Below are 15,710 nucleotides of genomic sequence, written 5' to 3' on the forward strand. Positions count from 1 at the left end.
TGAAATTGGCTTAAACAGCCCTCCTGTTTGGATCCTCCTGGATCGTGTTTTAGTTGAACTCTATTTTTTTCTTCTTTTTTTTTCCCCCTGCCCTATGGCAGATTTCCCAGGCAGATGTGTTTTCTTTTCACCATATGAATTTATCCATTTTTCCATAGCAACACTCATGCTTATATGGTAGTATTCCACATCACCTCACATACATCCTACAACTTTTTCCAGCACATGGAGCCTCCACGTCCTATAAATCTTCTTAAGAGAAACGGCACACTGAGCAGAACTCTTTAGGATTAATTTCTCCACAGGATCATTATGTACACGATTCACCCTTCAGGTCTAAGATATTTTCTATTACACATGTACACACAGCACGAAAGTCAAATTGGTACAAATGACACCACTGCCTTTAAGGACAATCCAGCAACGTGATGAAGGAGGTGATGAGAGCTTCAGCTGCAAGTGATGAGACATAGGTACGTTTGATGCTTCTACAAGAGTTTATCAGAAGCCTAAAGCACAAAAAGGGAAGGTTTTTCAAATTACAGTAACAAACAGATAAACAAGCAAAAGCAAACAACCAATAGATCACAACATCTTCCAAGACAGACAAAGGTGGGAGATAAAGAGGACAGGGGGGTTTCAAAAAAGAAGATAGAACAGTTTTGCTGGAAGGGACCTTCAAAAATCAAGTCCAATTGCCTGATCTCTTCAAAGCTAACCAAGGCTTAAAGTGCATTATCTAAATGACTCTTGAACTGGAAGGTATAGGACTTCAGCCACTTCTCCAGGAAGCTCATTCCAATGTTTTGCTACCCTCATAGCACAGAAATGGAACTGGAAAAACAACATAGTCTTATCAGTTGTAAAGCAGAGAACATTGCGGTCCAGGAATCTATTTGTCTACCAAAAGATCTATCTGTATATTTATACCTTTGAAAAATTAGCAAACATGTTTCTGTAGTTAACCTTGGGTTTCTGCTGTCACTGGAGACGCAAATCTCAGCTCCATCTTTCACTACATGGACATCTGTAAACTCTATTGTTTCTACCTAAAAACATCTCCGCCTCTTGTTTTGCAAAATGCAGATTAGTCTGGAACCTTCTGAGTTATGGATGCCTCCTCAGTGTCTTGGAACAATAAAAAAATAATTAGGTCAGCTTTCTTAAAACTGCCAACGGTATCAGAAAAGATTCGAGACTCACTAATCTGTCTTGTTCTCAAGGTCTGCAAATTTGGAAGTGCTTTGAAAAGAAAAAGCATTTAGGGAGAAGCCTCTGCTAGTGAAGGGCTATAAAAATTATGAGTAACAAGATGGGATAAAACAGAAACATCTAGTATATTACTTTGACCTGTGACTTATTAATGGTCAGAACTTCTGAAGTAAAGTAAGTGTCACATTAAGCAGTCTCAGAGCTCAATGCTGTCAAAAATCCTGCACGTTATACAGCAGCCCCCTAGCAGAGCTGGGGATTAGGTAGACCTCTGGAGTTCAAAACTAGTATCCTAATCAAGAGATTTATTTTTTCTCAGATGTACCATACTTGAAGAGCATTTTCTTCACAGAAGTGTTTATTCCAGAACATACTAAAAGGTAACTTTAACCTCAAAATATCATTATAAATACATGCTATGAAAGAAATGTTATTTGCACTGAATTTCGTAGCAGTGAGTCCTACAAGCTCCCTATGGCTGTGAAGGGCTGTTCCTTCCTGTTTGAACACCATGAGTCAGTGCAGGGAGGCTCAATTAGCTCTTTTTTCATTAGCGTGCACTTTCCTCTTTCACATGCCATAAGAAACGGTGATGCAATAGTTCTATCTCTCTTTATCTCTAAGTCATGATACTTGATGTAAAAAACTCTTATACTCACCAAAGAAAAAGACTCTCCAAGTACTTATGGGCAGGGAGGCTCAGCTGATTCTCTCTTTGTAATCTGTAATCTGATACAGAAACTAGAGAAAGCCTACTGAAATGAGCTACTCTCCAAGTGTACAATTACTGCAGTACTATACAGCACTGCCAAGCTCCAAAGGGTATGCCTTTAAAAAGCTGAGCTTTACATGGTTTGTCTGTTAAGCTCTTGGATTCTCTTTCAAGTACTTCTCCAGTTGCCCACCTAAACCTCTTCATCCCTTCCACATCCTCTGTCAGGGAATTCCAAGGTGTTTCTCACCTTCTACATGAAGAGCCACCATTCTGTATTTGCTCTGAATTAGTATCTGCGTTTGATGGCCAAAAGTTCTGCTACTGACAGAAACTGTGGTATGAGCCTTCCTATTCACTATGCCATTGTTATGCATGGTTTGGTACATCACTGTTTTCCTAAATTTTCCTGTGTACTGATGTACTGAGTTGTCACCTGTTTAGAAGCCTTTTCATGTTTTTGAACACTTTCATCACTTTTCCATGAAGCATGTCCACTCCTAATGTATGCTGTTTGAAACAAAGAATCAAACCTGCATATGGGATTCAAGGCTTGGGAGCACCACAGAGGTACACAGCTGCACTGCAATCTCTCTCTAAGTTATTTTCTGCTTTACTCGTATTAATTCTCTCCTACTGGGCACAGTGTTGATGTCTTCCTGGAAATAACTGTCATAACTCTGCAGTGTCATTTGTGGGCTATTATAGTCACATCACTTCCCATCCTCAAATAGATTAAAATTAGCATGCAGCCACATGCATATATGTACTGGTATTTTTAGCCAGGTTTATAAATAGGTTCATAAGTTAATATATTCTATACATATTCATTTCAAGAAGTACAAGTGCTCTTAAGTCAACATATTTACATGGCAGCAAATAAATAACTGAATTAATCCCATTCAAGGTTAAATTTTTGAAGTAGTCAGGACAAAACACCACCAGTCACTGACAACTTCTCATGCTTTTGTCCGTTTGTATTTGGTCTCAGTGAGGATGCTAAGTAGGGGATACATTCACCCTCTCACTAATACATACTTTCATTATTACAGTGAAATATATTATCATGTAACAACTTTGCAGAATCACAGAGTAGCTGAGGATGGGAGGCATCTCTGGATTTTGCCCAGTCCAACCCAGTGTTCAGAGTGAGGTCAGCAAGAGGGGGCTGCTAACGGTACTGCTCAGCTGGAATCTGAGCATCTCCAGGGATGGAGACTCCACAGCCTTTCAGAAGACCGCTTCCTGTACTCGAGCACTCACACTGCACAAACCTTTTTCTCACATTTAGAGATAATTCCCTGCATTTCAGTTGGCTTCCCCTGCCTCTTAATGGCAGTGAAAAGAATGGACACCAGTTCGTTCCTCTTTGCTCTCTCCCAGGTAAAATTAGATATGACAAAAGATTTTGTGGGGAACGACTGCTTACTATGAGACTTGGATTTGAGAACATAGAATCATAGAATCACCAAGGTTAGAAAACACCTCCAAGATAATCCAGTTCAAGCATTCACCTGCCACCTGTATTTCCCCACTAAACCATATCTCTCAGTACAACATCTGAACCTTTCTTGATCACCTCCAGGTACAGAGACTCCACCATCTCCCTGGGCATCCTGTTCCAGTGCCCGACCAGTCTTTCAGAGAAGAAATTTTTCCTAATGTCCAACCTCAATGAAGATCTAATGAACCATTCCCTGTGCAACGTAAGGGGCAATTTAAGGCTGACAAGATTTTATTTTCAGCCACTGTTCTGCTGAGGGACGGTCATGCACAAAATCCTCTGCATACCCACAACACAAATCAAGCCAGTCTTATACCAAGAAACAGTATGTCATTAAAACAGACAGGAGGGAAGCACTAGCAGATTTTAGCCTAAAAAAGGATGCCCCTAAAGAGACATCACTGCTAAGTACATTACGGCTCTTTGTGCTGTCCCATTTCATAAAAATCCCACCGAAGTTCACTTACTGCTGCAATCAGTAGGTTTGAATATGAGGGAAAAGAGTGCATTTTTACACTATCAGTACTTGGTGCTTTTTCCTCCCTGCCTTCTAATGTAAAGTAGCCCTAAGAACCCAACTCTGCCCTCTTCTCTCCAAACGCCACTGTGATAAATGCTGCTCATCACCGAGACTCCGCTCATTTCATTTCAGTAAAGTCATTAAGCGTATTACAGACCTAAGCCACCTTGACCTCAGTCAAGCATCTGTAAAACACAGCCGCCAACTTCCATGTCCTCACAGCTCAGCTGTGTGAATACCTGCATTAGAGGTGCTAAGTTGTTCCCATGGCCTGTGTCCGGGGCCAGGAATCCATATAATACCCAGATTCATGCTGAGATAAACCAGCAGTGATACTCATCCTTGTGAAAATGCCCTGAATCTTTCCACAGTTGATCTTGTGACTAGAACAAAATTCTGGAAGTAACAGTAACAGGGCTATGAATAAGAAACAGGAAGAGAAACTGGGTACCGAGGGACTCCACTATATATCCAAATCATTTTTCCTGTGTTTCCTGCTGTCTGACTCTCTCTGACAACACATACAAGTTCTTCACTTGCACTGAAGCACGTAACTCAGCAGAAAGTGATCAGAGCTCAGCTGGACCCTACTTTTTATGTAAATTTTGCTAGTCAACTGGAGATGATCCACTGGGAAGAAATGAGCAACTTTTCCAGAGATCTAATCACATCTGAGGCTCTGGCTCTTCCAAAGTTTCTCAAAGGGCAATATCAAAACCTTAGCAGGTAATTATTTTAATGACTAGCAAATGAAATGGCCCATTAGATATCGGTTATTCCTTTTTCTTTTGGGTAGGTGATAAAAGTTATTCACACAGTGTATCAAGAAATGTACCACAAGTTTAGTTTAATTTCACCCTGATGTAATTCTGTTATTTCTTCTTACATACGAATTAATAGAAGCAATTCTTGACTACTTAAACCAACCCCCTCCCTGAAGATAAACTTGCTACTTATGACCTAGTCTGGCTAGTTTTATTTTACACTTAACTAATAAGTTTATGAAAATATATATTCTTTTTGCTGACTTTGCTGCAGGATGTTCTAGTGGTTTGTTGTCTCCACTTTTCAAATATCACGTGTTATGAAAATAATAAAATATTAAGCACACATGTTTTTGCATGACAGAAAGTTCACTGCTGAATATTTTAATATTTTCTATCAACAGGACAATTATTCCTAATCTTGAGTGGGAGAGAAAATATTGAAGATGTTGGTGTAATAGGAGACTGATCAAGATTGTCTAGTACAAGAAACCTGTGGTTTAACATGATTTAACACGATTTTGTTAATTCTTATATAATGATGAACTCTCATTTGATGTGTCTGAGTGATTCCTCTAGCGACCTGCAATGACAATGCACTTGATGCACCATCACAAATTCTGCAATACAGTATGGCAGGGGACTAATAAAGCCCTCTGCTTGCAGAAAAGGTGGTACATATGCTTTGAGAGATATGGGAGGCTTTTAAATTACTGCTATACTGGTTTTTGGATTAACAAAATGCTACTTTATTTGGAAGCTGCACAAAGAAAATTCCATTTGCCATGCTTGTTAGTGACAGGGCACAATTAGCATAATCCCCTCTGCGTATCACAAAAAAAAAAAAAAAAAAAAAGCAAACATCAAAAAAACTGAAATTATAAAAACTTCTTCCTTTAATTATAGATTTTGCTGTTTTTAAACCCTTACAACTGAGTTGCAGGGATATTCGGCTCACACAGCGCAAGTAAAATCTCTGAGGGAAAGCCCTGTGCTGTCAAGGCTGACAGCAGCCACTTAGCAGAGCACAGCAAAGCATCTCAACTTCATCTCCAAAACCATGTGTGTGTGTCTGTGGCGTTTCCCTTAAGGAAACAGTGCTTACAGTACCTACAGGGAGTAAAGGAAGATGTTAAATTTATGTGAAGGGATGGAATTTAAGACTGCTTCTTGCAATGAAGAGCACAAATTGCCCACTGATTTATTTCATTTGCTCTTACAAGAAGAGGCTTCTCAAAGGATCTAGATGTGCTAACTATCAGCAGCAGCTCAGAAAAATCGTCACAGCAGCCATTTCAGCAAACTTCAACCAACCAATGACCACTGGAACTCCTCCTCCAGCCCAAATCTCTTTCAGTGCTGAAAACTGTGCCCACAGCCCTCTGTAAGCCTTCTTCCTGAGCCCCCAGTTGTCCAACAAATAGCAGTGTGACTATTTGAATTCATAGCCCTTTTCTCACCCTTCTCCCATGCCCATGACCACAGAGTTTAGTGCAACAACACTTAAAATGTTACAGCTTAAAAATAAGTCACAGATCCAAACAGTTGATCAATATTGTCTACCATAAAGGCTGCTCTCAAATTACCAGGCACACATTAATACTTTGCATAAAGCACTGTCTGAATTTTACTCTTTCTAGATGGTCAAGCATTTTGAATCTGAACTTTATTAAAGATAACATAACGAGATTTTAAGAGATGAAAAAAAGAACACAATAAAAGGTAAATATATAGATGCTGGAACAAAAAAGTGTGTATCCATGTTTATATAAATAAAATTCAGTATTTCATGCGAATCACAATGACACTAGAGTCTACTTGTGTCTCTGTCTTTTTCCACTTAAGAGTTGCCAACCTAACCTGCATCTGCCATGATGCAAAAGCCTTCTCCTCCAGGAGAGATCACAGCACATTATAGCAAATACATCCTACAGCACCCTGATGGAGCTGTAGGTGTCCCTGTTTATTGCACGGGAGTTGGACTAAATGGCTTTTAAAGGTCCCTTCCAACTCAAATAATTCTACGATTCTGTGAAATCAGGAACTCAGCCAAGAGAAGATAAGGAAAGCTGGAGACATACAAATGCTAACAGGCAGTGGGGACAGCATTTACAAGTGATATTTTTGGCCTCATAACAGTGTTTTTGGCAATCTCAATTTTTGGAAAAACAAATATTTCTCATGGAAATGGTAAATCAACTAAAAAACTGCGGGGTGAAGGAGGGCATTTGGTACTTATTTACTTGTCTTGCTCATATTTCTGAAGAAAAAAAAAAACCAACAAAAAACAAACCTTTAAAATAAGAGGTAATATTATTGTATTCCCTGTTGTTTGCTTTGACTTTTCTGCCTCTTTGTCAAACCTGCTGAAGGTTCTGCATGCCTGAAGGCCTGACAGTTTTTTCTGTTTTATCTGATCTAATAAAAGATATTACCTCTCCCTGTAAAACTTGCATCTCATGGAATATTATTCCACTACACAGTACTCTGGACTAATCTGGTACAAATGTCACAAACAATATAAATAAAAAGCATCATGATATCCTTTTTTAAGCAAACTCCATAACTTTATTCCTACTCATAGCACAAAGTAGTTTAAATAAAGAGGAAGAGCAAGAATAAGGCTGAGCTGTAGAAATGTGGGTTACAGTGTCAGTGAAATATATACAGGGTGCACCCTGCCTTCAGCTGCTGCCTTAATTAACACCAGCGCACCATTAATTAACAAGAAAGCACACTCTGCTTCACACATCCCAGTGCACAACACTGCAGTCCTATTTACATTTTGGCTAAGGGAGTTCCAGCTTATGAATTCCCTCCTACACATTCTCCTCGAAGCACATGAGTTAATAATTAGATGATTGAGCCATTTGTCTCATTTGGGAATGTCACATTCAGCACGTAACAAGAGTCATTTCAAATTTCACTCATGAACCAGAAAATGTAAATAGCCACTTTGCTGCATCTCACACTCCATACAGTATTTAAGGCATTTTTGCTTTGCCTTATTCTGAAATGGCAAAGCCTGAGAGATAAAAAATAGGTTTTAGTAACAAATGGATTCAGTGGACTGACACTCATAAAAGGACTCCTTTTTATTAAGAAATGGCAGTTTCACTCCATTCCCATTAGGAATGAGCTCCCACATCTCTCTTCTGCACTTTTCCGACACAAAGGGGCCCTAAGTTCATAGCCCAGTACAGAGCACTGCTTGGCATGTGGCTTACAGTACGTGGTTTAAGCTTGTACAAAAAGCATAGCTATAATCCTTGTAAAGTAAACTTTTCTATTCTGTTTACTGCAGAAGCCAAAATACCTATTCTGCCAAGTATGGAAATGTGCTGTTGGCCTGGGGTCATGACAGCGCTTTCAGCGCATGTTCTGAGGTTTGGCTGGTAAAGGAAGAATGGTAAGTAATGTTTCTGAGGCTGTCACACTCATTTTTATCCACAGGAATCTTATTTCCGCCGTTGATAATTATATAGTTGGGTGGTGACAGGTTTTTTATAACCTTTATGATTGAATGGGATAAATCTCTTGGGAAAGCCTGGGACAGAGAAGAGTTGTGGCTGCAAGATACTCCTCAAAAATTCTTGGATCACAAACTGGCTGTGTTGCCTCATAGAAAAACTCAAACTCTTCAGTTAGTGCTGTATGAAGCAGAGAATCAACACATATGCAAAAGTGAAAGTCTAGAGAGAGTAGCAAGGAAACGTGTGCGACAATGGAAAGCTGGGTTGCCAGGGGATATAGAGAACCAAAGCAAAATTTGCTTCTTCTGAAGAGTACCAGCACTGATTTTAATGCAGCTTGGAAGAAAAACATTTTCAAGCTGATCATTACTGTTTTGATGCAGTATGAATTTCTGGGTGAGGACAAACAGCTGGCCAAAAGCAGGGTACTTATCCTTAGAATGAAGGAGAAAAAAGAAGAAAACAATACAGGAGGAGAGGAGAGGAGAGGAGAGGAGAGGAGAGGAGAGGAGAGGAGAGGAGAGGAGAGGAGAGGAGAGGAGAGGAGAGGAGAGGAGAGGAGAGGAGAGGATATAGGATCCCTGACCAGAACTTGAGCATTACTATCATGCCTACAAGGAGCTGTACAGCATTTGCTATTTAAATAATATTAAAATGCGACTCTCATATCATATGATCATGGTATCGCTTGCAATATTGTCAGTTTTATTAAACACACCACCATGGCTCTGTACTGAACACAGAACAAATTGAGATAACATGATAATACCCTCTCTCTTCCCATTCCAGTTGTTAGGTAAGACATTAGCAGAAATAAGCTGACAGGTAGTAGAGACCAAAGATTAAGGAGCAACACAAGACAGCATGATAAACAGTCATCTGAGAGGGCCATCAATCACCACTGCTGGCAATCTGTATGGTAATAGTGCTACACTTCACATCATCCTCACAGCCCACATCAGAGATGACTGCTATTGAACAGTGACTCCAATTCAGTATTTCAAAGGAATGTTAAAAGTGGAGAGACTGCAAACCTGGCACTGGTTGTCCAGAGAAACTGGGATGCCCCATCCCAGGAAATGTTCAAGGCCAGGTTGGATGGAGCTCTGGACAGCCAGATCTTGTGCAAGGTTTTGGAGCCCACAGCAGGGAGCTGGAACTAAATGGTCTTTGAAGTTCCTTCCATACAAACAATTCTATGATTCTGTGATTTTATGAAAACAGTAAATCATGGGAACCATCACAGATTTGAACTTCATGCACAGAAAGATCCCACGGACGCCCAAAGGCTGAACCTGAAAAATGTGCTAATTCAATCTCAAGTTTTGTTTCTGGCTTATGCTAGCTTCTCTATAGAAATTAATCATGAAATTCCAAAGTGTCATGCAGGAACTGGGAGAACATATAGGTAACTGTCCTTTCTGCTCATGAAGTTTATAGACATCAGCAGTTTCTACAGCAGTTATTCTATTCCTTTAACATTCCCAATTTGAAATACTGTTTTCCTAATTAACTACAGCACTTTCAGAGTCTACTAGGAAAGGGTGCCAGAAATAAACCTCTTCAATCTAATTTTAAGGTATTTTAACTAACAATTGTGATAACTCCCATTTTCAAGTCTGAAATGTGTTTGCATTTTTCATCTGCCCCTGAAGGAGAAGCTTCACTGAACTGGGAACAAAACAAGAAGTTGGAAGGCATTATTACCCAGCAAAACCTGAGAGGCATCCAAGCAAGTGGGCTACAGCCTCAGGTAGTGCAGGCATGCATGAAGAGCTGGCATTTTTGTGTCAACTCTCCCATTCCTTTGGAAACCATTACAAATCTGTTAAAGGTGCTCATACAAAGGAACCATGAAGTCCGGCTAGACTTCACATATTAAGTGCCTGAAGCAGATCTGATCCCTGCACAGAAACTACCACAAGAATGGGACCCTCATATGCATGAATCCAAAGAACTGGCAACTCCAGAGCAGCAACTTTGTCTTCTCAACAAATCAAACACTGCATAGAAACACAGATTACCATAGCAAAGACTTACATGGAAGCCCACTCACCTACATCTCTTGGAGCCTTCCTATCCTGTAACTCTACTTTCAAGGTGGAGTGTGGGTTAGTTTTTTTTCTGTTTTCACTATATTCATTTAGTTCCTATCAGTTGTTATGTGTTAGTGAGCTCCAGAGCAGGAGCTCACTAACAGGGAGTTACACATAACAAGGGTATAAAGAAAGGACTGCAGAGACTTCAAGGCAACCTTCTGTCCTAACAAACTTGATTTTCTTCTTTGTGGAGAAAAAAATTCACAAATTGCTTAAATCAGAGTCAATGTAAGTTATACTGGGTTTGGTATTCAGTCTGCTGCAGTTCAAGTGTTCAACAATCCACAGCTGGAGTCAAAACTTCAGACATGTTCTTTCAGCAGTAATTCTTTACTCAGGGAAAAGGGGCTTTCAGAGCACAGCCAGTGAACTGACTCTGTTATCTTCCTTTTTCTCCATTCTCCTAATCCTGCCTTTAATGAGCTGTTTACATGCATAAATAAAAAGATTAATGAATGTTAATAGCACTGAAGAACAGAACTAGTATTCTTTGTAACACACTTCGGCTAATTATACTGTTAAGGTATTTTAACCTCCCGGTAAAGTAAGAGTACTACTTTTATTATTAATATCAAATTATGTAAAAGAAACACAATTAAATCTCTTTAGCACTCAATTCTGAAATCTTCCTTAGAAGCGTAAGTAAGATTCACTGAGAAGATAAGAATCAGCAGTCATAAAATCTAAGGGAAAAAATAACATCTCTACCATCTCTGCCTTCAGCTTTCTGGAACAATCAACACTAGCACAACATTAACACCTTTACACCCTGCCTGGAATCCCATGGAAGAACTAAACACAACAAAAATCATGTTACTACAGAATGAGAAAGGCCCAAACCAAACAGAGCTGGAGGTAAGAGGAAATGAGGTGAGCAACTGCTCATCAGAATTGGCTAGATAGCTTTAGAGAAACTCAGTAGCAATGACAGTGACCCCAGGACAACCCTGTCACATCCTGCTGGCAGACTCTGTAGTCATATTCCTTCGTGTCACCTTGTCACTAGGATATTATTCCTTCTTCACACTTCTCCAGTGAAAGAAGATCCGCTATGAATACAGCTGATACTGACAGAGTGATACAATATTTCAGTATCTTCCAAACTATTCCCTGCATTACTAAAAAAATACTATTCCTTTGCTAGCTCCTACACCAGCTACGGGCAGCAATGTGCAGTGAGCTTCAGATCTTCTCTGTATTAGGAGCTTCAAGGTCTCAGGAGGGTAATGAAGATACCAGCAAAGATATGACAAACCCTCCCTGCCCAGAAAGTTCAGATTATGCCTCCTTCGGAGCTACTTAGAAGGCATGTTTATTGTCTTCTGGAGGGCAGTCAAAAAATCCTCAGTCCATCTCCAACAGGTCAAACAACTGCATTACAAATTAAGCCTGTTCAAGAAATTAGAGATCTAGATGAGAATTCTGTTTTGTGTACTCCTTGCTATCTGAGGTTTTAGTGCATAGTTAAACAAGATCCATGTTTTCACACATTTGCCATGTTCTGGGAAAAGAGTTCTGCTGTTTTCAACTGCATAATATTTTTTTCCTGAAACTACCTGCTCCAAACCTGGATCTTCCAGAAAAAAAGATTATAACAGTCTCTGATAAAAATTCACAACCTCAAGGACCTCCTGACCATGCCTATCCTCATCTCCAGCAGGAAGAATTAAGATAACATCCGTATTTCCTGGTGAGACATTGCTTTCTACAGCAATGCAGATCAATACACTAAAATACATAGGTCTCTCCAAAAGTAACATTTCTTATTTACTTCCATGAAAACTACAATAAATACAAAGAGCACAACAGCACTATTTCCCAGAGCAAATTCTCAGCTATGAAACGCTATTTCTCAATATAGTCACTGTCATTTATGGAATGACAAACTATAAACACAGGTTCAGAAGTACAGCTGTGCATGGCTATTCAGAGCGTAACTTATTTCTCACAGCACCACCAGCACTGCAGAAACACACCATCCATAGCATCACTGTGCTCACATTCCCTGTTTGATTTCCAAAAATGCTGAGAAAGCATCCACGAATGTCAATAGGTGCCATTCTTTCCACATGGAGAGACTCAGTGAATCACCTTTGCTTCATACACACTTCCATGTCAGATGCGATTTTGTCAGACTGCTTCTCTGCTGCCATCTGCAACTCAGCAAAAAAATGTAGTGGAATATTGAAGGGTCAACCTCTACTGCTGTACTACCAGCATCCACCTCTGACATTGTTGGCCAACATAATAACATAGGAGGCATTACTTTTGGAGCATCCTCCGCAGATCTGTTGTGATTCTAGCTCAGCACCTCCTGTTGCCACAATGTGTACTAAGTTGAGTGGATAGCAGTCTCTGATTTAATGGGTCATATTAAAGTGCTTTACAGGGCTTTCATAATTGGTATCTTGCTGCTCAGAATGGCGGATAGGTTTTGCAAATACTCTCCAAGATCATAACCACCTGAAAGGCAGAAGGATTTCACTACAAGATAAAAATTACTGCAGAGCACAGAACAGCAGCAGTGTTTTAAACACAATCCCAGCCCAATTTGTACCAGAACAGCCTGCAGCATAACAGCAATGTTCTGATGCCCTAAAACATGCAGTTCACCTCAACACTTCTGAGTGCTGTCTGCTTGTTTCCCACACAATCACGTTGTGAGGCTTCAGACGTCTGTCATTTCAACACCATCAGTACCACTTTCTGTCTAGCACCCTGAAGTCTGGCCAGTAAATGAGACACATTGTCTTGCATTGCTGTGCTTTCTTCACTGCCGTTGAGAGGCTGGACACATCAAGCATGGTCTGTGGGTTCTCTCCTTTTCCCTCCAGAGGTGCCAGATGGAATGTCAGCTTTCAGACTAAACAAGTGGCACTTGATGCAGCGGCGAGGAAGGACACCCTGACAGCTGACAATGCTAGGACAAACTAGGCGTCAAGTGAGGAAAAAACAACCTAAAATCCTTCTGTAAATATTAAGACACCAAATTTCTCAAAGCTGACTGAGAAAAAGCTGACCAAAGACATATGAGAGAAGCAGAACAGAACAGGCGTTCAGAAGGTCATTAATAGCAAAACCTGCTCATCAGCTCATCTACAGATCTCATTACAGATTCATACAGAAACCCTTGCAGAGACACCAGTGATCTGCAAGGTTTAAAGCCATCACCCACCAGCACTACCTCCTGGGCAGCTGCACTGTAAGATGTGCTGGTGTAGCTCCAAATGAGAGCTAGTCCAAGCTGCATGGCTTCACATTTGCTATTACTGACATCAAACAGCGGAAACCCACAGTAAATACAGGGCTGCCCAGAGAGGTGGGAGAGGTGATGGATGTCCCATCCCTGGAGACACTCAAGGTCAGGCTGGGGCTCTGAGCAGCCTGGTTAAGCTGCAGATGTCCCTGTTCATTGCAGGACGGTTGAATTAGATGACCTTTAAAGATCCCTTCAATTAACTAAGCTACCTCTAAAGTAGAGATGCAGAACTTGACTTCCTTTAAAATCAATGAAGAGTAAAAAGGCATGCTTGGGGCCTGGTTTGTCTCCTGAAACAGACACAGCAATAGGCCAGAAGTCTACAAAGGAAGCCAAAAGAAGCAGTCCACTTGAAAGAATCTACACAGGCATCTAAGACCACATTACAGGAATTCTACTGCCTGTGTATATCTATTTTCTGTAACAAACTTGAATGCTAAACACAATACATTTACTACCTCTACCATAACACAGACAAGAAATGAAAGAGCTCAGATTTATATTGGAAATATACACAGTGCTTCTGAGAAGTGCAGGTTCTAGACTGTTCTAAGTTCAGACACCTCCATTTGATTTCAATAAAGCAAAAAATACATTGCTTAGGGGATCTGCATTACTCTTAGCTTTGCAAAGGTCTTAGAGATATAATTTCTGAAGATTTGTTCTTTCTCCCCTGCTTCTTTTGTAAAACAATTTGTGATATTCAAATCATAGCTCTAAAAAGAAAATGATTACATATACTGCCTTAAAATCCACTATATACTTGTTTCTGCGCAGAAAGAAAAGATAATTCTAAAGGGACTGCTTTTTTTCAGAAGCCACTTCTTGCGAGTTATTGGTAATCTACAGTTTTATGTATTGGGATATGGACGATAATTGGCATTAACAGCAACATCTCACCAGTAGCTGATAATTCTATTACCCCTTATCTTTTCTCTTTACACACAGTTGCTTTCCCAGCTGACAAAATACAATCACTAAGGCCACAAGGTATTCTATTCAATTTTCAAAACACGAGACTCAGTGTCAGAGAGTTGACCTGAAACATAACTTGCAGAATTGATTTGCCAGCATTGTGCATCCATCCCCAGCTCATGTTCTTACAGCTAATGGCAGGCAATTGTTCTTTCTGTATGTGTTTCAGGTGCAGGTGGCAGAAACTGAACTCAGTGAGGAAGGCAACATCTCAAATGAACTGGTTCTTCTCTGTATTTCACACTGTATCTGAACTCTTCTTGCATCCCTTTAATTTAAGCCTGTAATTGAGATCTCTAAAATAAATTGCTAACTCTCTTTGGTATCACGCATAAACTGTCAGGAAAGTGAAAATGTGATACATAGAGAATCTGAATAAATAGGATAAAGGCTGAGGGAATAGGTTGTGAGAGGAGCTTAAATGACAGAATGCTGCATAAAAACTCTCCCAGCCCAATATCCCGTTTCTGGGAGCAGCCATTAAAATATGCTTAAGAAAGATTATAAGGAATGTGTCAAATGTCTCAGTACTTCTTCAGTATTCTCCTCAAACAGTCAGAAGATTAGAGACCATTAACTGTCAGAAGGCTTAAGGGAATGAGTGGGAAGAGGGCTGCTTGGTAGAGATGCAGGGTAAACAGCGTGCTTCGTGCCAGCACATTTGACCCACGGGGAGATATCCCTGTGTAGCTATACTACTGTATTGTAACAGTGTCATGAGTTCTACTTAGGACAGTGTCCACAGTACCACTTAGGCAGACCTGCTTCATAGTGGAGAATACAGATACAGAGCTGGAAGAAAGACATTTGAATACTATTAAAGAGCAATTCACAGCACTGAGGGAGAGACTTCAAAGATGCCACTTCATTTGGAAAATTCATTTAGCTAGCACTTCTCTGCTCCATTTGGGGTATCTACTGTCCTGCCCCAGCCCAGGTAGGAGGGGTGCACAAAAACAGCATACTGAGGCAGAAAGAAGACCAGTTAGGCCCATACTCTGCCACTGTCTGGACAACAACTTATGCTTTAAGAAAGGCCAGAAAACTGGGGTAATTATGCATTATACGTACAACTGGCATTATCCTCTTAACCTTTTCCTATTAAAGTTTCAGACACTTCCACAGCTGAGTACGCACTTGGACCAGTAACTTGAACAGACACTGATGCACTTATTTTCCCTGAACCGGTCTA

General features: G+C 40.2%; 1 protein-coding gene across 3 annotated transcripts in view; it reads right to left on the reverse strand.

The window, feature by feature from the left end:
- NOX4 (NADPH oxidase 4) overlaps positions 1–15,710 on the reverse strand; it is a 114,918-nt gene that overhangs the window by 51,453 nt on the left and 47,755 nt on the right. The window lies entirely within an intron of this gene.

This window comes from Tympanuchus pallidicinctus, unplaced genomic scaffold (assembly GCF_026119805.1).
Source record: "Tympanuchus pallidicinctus isolate F22 unplaced genomic scaffold, pur_lepc_1.0 scaffold11, whole genome shotgun sequence".
In the NCBI taxonomy this organism is placed as follows: Eukaryota; Metazoa; Chordata; class Aves; order Galliformes; family Phasianidae; genus Tympanuchus; species Tympanuchus pallidicinctus.